Source organism: Mobula birostris, chromosome 22 (assembly GCF_030028105.1).
Source record: "Mobula birostris isolate sMobBir1 chromosome 22, sMobBir1.hap1, whole genome shotgun sequence".
Classification (NCBI taxonomy): domain Eukaryota; kingdom Metazoa; phylum Chordata; class Chondrichthyes; order Myliobatiformes; family Myliobatidae; genus Mobula; species Mobula birostris.
Genome location: NC_092391.1, coordinates 58932007 through 58937548, shown reverse-complemented (window position 1 = coordinate 58937548; position 5542 = coordinate 58932007).

Below are 5542 nucleotides of genomic sequence, written 5' to 3'. Positions count from 1 at the left end.
GAAGATTGGAGGACGGCAAATTTACTCCTTTGTTCAAAAATGGTAATAGGGCTAATGGGCCGGCTGGTGGTGTAGTAGCATCAGCACTGGATTTCAAGGCAGATGGTCGTGAGATCAAACCCGGCCAGGAACTAACCTGGGCAGCAGCAGTATCTGTGCAGAAGAAAGGCCTGGCAATCGACTTCCATATCTTGCCGTGAAAACCCTACGGTCCATGACATCGTGAAGAGTCGGACTTGACTGAACGACTGAACTCACCAGTGAGTCTTACTTCAGTGGAAAGCATTCATTGAGACAGGATTTCCAAGCATTTGGAGAAGCAGAGTTCGGTTTGTGATAATCAACATGACTTTGTGAGAGGAGGGTTGTACCTCATGAGCCTGGTTGACGAATTCAAAGAAGTGACAAAACACATTAATGAAGGTAGAGTAATGAATCTGGATTTTCGTAAGGCGTTCAAGTCAAGTCAAGTTTATTGACATTTAACTATATACATGTATACCATCAAACAAGGCAATGTTTCTCTGAACCAGGGTGTAAAACACAGTATTTCACATAACACACATATTATAACACAATAATTTAGGAAAGTCAGGATTAAATCTACAGATGGATTACTCATAAATAAACAAAGTGCATAGATTAAACATTGTAAAGTTCAGAACAGATTAACCAGGAACACTTTGAATGTGATGTGACAGGGAGTTCAGAAGCCTAACGGCCTGAGGGAAGAAATTGTTTCCCACCCTGACTGTTCCTATCTTTATGTATCAGAGTCTCCTGCCTGATGGTAGAAAGTCAAAGAGGATGCTGGATGGATGGGTGGGATTGTTGATAATACTAAGGGCCCTGTGTACACAGTGCTCCTGATAATTGCCCCAATGGATGGTAGGGAGATCCCTATGATCTTCTTGGCTGTTTTCACAGTCCTTTGTAGGGACTTCCAGTCTGATGCTCGGCTGCTCCCATACCAGATGGAGATGCAACTTGTCAGTAAGCTCTCAGTGGTGCTCCTATAAAAAATTCAGTTTTACAACATTTGATAACATTCCCCATAGTAGGCTGAATCAGAAAGGTGGATCCAAGGAAATTTGGCTGCGTGGATTCAGTATTGCGTTGCCTCCAGAGGCAGAGGGTGGTAGCAGTGCGGCGTATTCTGCCTGGAGGTTGGTGGCTAGTGGTGTTCCACAGAGATCTGTTCTGGTAATCCTGCTCTTTGTGTCATTTGCAAACTTACTTACCCACCCTTCCAGTTATTAAAATCACAAAAGTTGGTGGTGGTGTGGATTGTGTAGAAGGTTGTCGTAGGTTGCAATGGGACATTGATAGGATGGAGAACGGGGCTGAGGACAGTTCAATCTGGAAAAGCGTGAAGTGACTCACTTTTTAAGGGCAAACTTGCGGGCACAGTACAAAGTTAATGGTAGGATTCTGAGCTGTGTGGAGGAATAGAAGGATCGTTGGGCCGACATCCATAGATCCCTCAAAGCTGCTGCTCAGGTTGATAGGGTGGTTAATAAGGCATATGGGTGTGTTGGTCTTCATTAATCAGAGATTGAGTTTAATAGCCTCAAGGTGATGTTGCAGATCTATAAAACCCTGGTTAGACCAGACTCATTCAGGTCTGGTTATCTTATTATAGGAAGAATATGGAAGCTTTGGAGGGAGTGCAGAGGAGATTTACCAGGATGCTATTAGAGAGTGTGTCTTATGAGGAAAGGTTGAAAAAGCTAGGGCTTTTCTCTTCAGAGAAAAGCAGGATGAGAGGTGACTTGATAGAGATGCACAAGATGATAAGAAGCATTGATACAGTGGACAGCCAGCACCTTTTCCCCAGGGTGGAAATGGCTAATTTTAAGGTTATTGGAGGAAAGTACAGGGGCGATATCAGAGATAGATTTTGTACACAGAGACTGGTAGATGGGTGGAACACACTGCCAGAGGTGGTGATAGTAGCAGATACATCAGGGACATTTAAAAGATTCTTAGATAGGTATATGAATGAAAGAAAAATGGAGGGCTATGGGTGAGGAAAGGGGTGAATCAACTCACTTCCTATATTCTATAATTTCCTTTCCTGGATCCTCCTAACCCTGAAGAAAAGTTCAAAGTACATTTATTAACAAAGTATGTATGCTATATACAGCCTTGAGATTTATCTTCTTACAGGCAGCCACAAAACAGAGAAACCCAAAAGAACCCATTAAAACAAAAAAAGACCATCAGACAACGCTCAATGTGCAGAAAAAAGAGCACAAATTGCAAACAATAGAAAGTAAGAAAATAAGATTCAGAACTGAAGTTCGTAAAAGTGAGTTCAGAGCCACTGCAGCTGGCCCAGGAGCTGTTGGTTGCAGACCACAGCCTCAGTTCAATGCAGAGACGAGTAAACCATGTTGAGCAGTGAGTGGAACTGAGGCACCACCCTCGTTCAAGTCGGCAGCTTTAACCCTCCCATTAAGTGAAATAGTCATAGTCATACTTTATTGATCCTGGGGGAAATTGGTTTTCGTTACAGTTGCACCATAAATAATAAATAATAATAGAACCATAAATAATTAAATAGTAATATGTAAATTATGCTAGGAAATAAGTCCAGGACCAGCCTATTGGCTCAGGGTGTCTGACCCTCCAAGGGAGGAGTTGGAAAGTTTGATGGCCACAGGCAGGAATGACCTCCTATGACGCTCTGTGCTGCATCTCGGTGGGATGAGTCTCTGGCTGAATGTACTGTGCCCACCCAGTACATTATGTAGTGGATGGGAGACATTGTCCAAGATGGCATGCAACTTGGACAGCATCCTCTTTTCAGACAACACCGTGAGAGAGTCCAATTCCATCCCCACAACATCACTGGCCTTACGAATGAGTTTGTTGATCCTTTTGGTGTCTGCTGCCCTCAGCCTGCTGCCCCAGCACACAATAGCAAACATGATAGCACTGGCCACCACAGACTCGTAGAACATCCTCAGCATACATGATGGGAACCATACATGATTAACCATAATCTTGCACATTATTATTTGTGGAATTCAGGTATTTTGCAAAACCTTCATCATTATTGTGTTTTGGAGTAGACTTTACAAAGAGGGACAGCAGAGACCCTGTTGGTTTCCGGTTGAAATGAAATTTCTCAACCAGAATTATTGAAGAACAAATAGCCCATGCTTTCTGCTCTCTGCTCATCAAGCAGGAGGTACAGGAGCCTTAGGTCCCATGCCACCAGGTTCAGGTACAGTGATTATCCCTCAACCATCAGGCTCCTGAACCAGAGGGGATAACTTCATTCACCCCAACAATGAACTGTTCCCACAACCTATGGATTCATTTTCAAGGACTCTACAACTCGTGTTCTCAATATCTATCTGTCTGTCTACTTACCTGTTATCTCTATCTGTCTCTAATGTTTCGAAAGTTCATTTATTATCAAAGTATGTATACAGTATACAACTCTGAGATTTATTTTCTCCAGATAGCAACGAAACAAAGAAAACCATTGTTCAAAGAAAAATATCAACCCTACCCAGCACACACAAAAAAAACAAATTTTGCAAATGGTAACATGATCAACCCCCCCACGCAAAAAAACATGCAAACAACCCCCCCCACGCGCAAAAATATTACACGAACAGCAAACCTCAAACCCCCACACCCCTCCCAGCACAAAAAGGCTAGCAGATCATGCCAATGGCAACAAGAAAGAACAGGTGAAAACATAGACTATAAAAACAGAGCTGAAGTAGTCCTCAATCCAATTTATAAATCGTAGAAGTTCAGTAACACCCTCTGACAGCATTGAGGGAGAGGGGGAGGGAGAGAGAGAGAAAACGAACACGAATGCAGAGGCCTTCCGAGTTCTGTCACACACAGACACCTTATCCAGCAGAAGCAAGATATTTATTTATTCACCTTTTCATAGCTAGCCTTTTAGACATTAGTTCTTTGTCAGTTTTTATGTGTAGTTTTTCATTGATTCTATTGAATTTCTTTGTTCTACTGGGAATGCCTGCATGAGAATGAGAAACCTTGATAATAAGTTTACTTTGAACTTTGGAACTAGCCATAAGCACAGTGCTCTCTCTAGCTGCTTGTTGTGTTTAATTTTGCTGCTACGTTCCCTGAACAGTGTCTGCACTTCAGAATCTGACTGATCACAGACATGTCGTGAAAGTTGTTGTTTTGTGGCAGCAGTACAATGTAACACATAACAAGTTATAAATAGGAATATACAAAGATACAAATAGTGACAGGCACGTATACGATAAGGTGGTTGGAGGGTATGGGGAGAGAGAAGGAAAGTGGTTTTGGGGCCGGATCTTGATGAATAATGGAGCAGATTCGAGGAACCAATTCCTTTTCTCATTTCAAGTTCAGGTTTATTGTCGTCTGACTGTACGTACACAACCAAACGAAACAACGTTCCTCCAGACCACGGTACACCCACAAGACATATATCACACACACAACACGTAAAATATTACCATAAATAAGTTAACTCAAAATGCATCTAGGGTGCAGCACAGGTAAACAGTAATCAGCTCGCTGACGTAATGACAAGACTTCGGTGGTGTCAGGGTATTCATTACTCTCACAGCCTGAGGGAAGAAGCTGTTACCCAGTCTGGCAGTCTAGTCCTGATGCTCCTGTATCTCCTTCCTGACGACAGTGGGTCGAAGAGATTGTGGGATGGGTGGTGCGGATCCTCAGCAATGCTTTGGGACCTTCGTCTGCAACAGTCCCGGTAAATGACACAAATAGTGGGGAGGGCGATCCCAGTGATCCTCTTGTTTTCTATAAATTATCCTCTGTGGGGTCTTGTGGTCCAGTGTCTTGCAGCTTCCATTCCACACAATAGTCAGAGAGTGGTGAACCTGTGAAATTCGTTGCCACAGGCAGCTCTGGAGACCAAGTCTTGACAGAGTTTGATAGATTCTTGATCGGTCAGGGCATGAAGGGATGGGGGGGCGGAGGGAGGAGATTGGGGCTGAGAGGGAAAATGGATCAGCCCTGATGAAATGACAGAGCAGACTCGATGGGCCAAATGGCCTAATTCTGCTCCTATGTCTTATGGTCTTATAATGCAGCTTGTTCAGGCACACATCCCTGCTCCCACCACTGTCAACGATGTTGCATTTGGAAGGAATAACCAGAGCAGGACTTCCACGATAAGCAGTAGGGCACTGAGGAGTGCGGTGAAACGAGGGATCTGGGAACACAGATCCATAATTCCCTGAAAGTGGCATCATATCTAGATGGGGTACTAAAGTGAAATTTTGCCAGAGGGTCTTCATAAATCAGGATACTGAGGACAGAAGATGGGATGTTATGTTGAAGTTGTATAAGATGTCGCTGAGGCCTCATTTGGAGTATTGTGTGCAGTTTTAGTCACCTACCTATAGGAAAGGTATCAATAAGATTCAAAAAGTTTAGAGAAAATTTAAAGGGATGTTGCCAGGACTTGGGGACCTGAGTTAGAAGGAAAGATTGAATAGGTTAGGACTTATACCTTGGAATGTAGAAGATTGAGGGGAGATTTGATAGA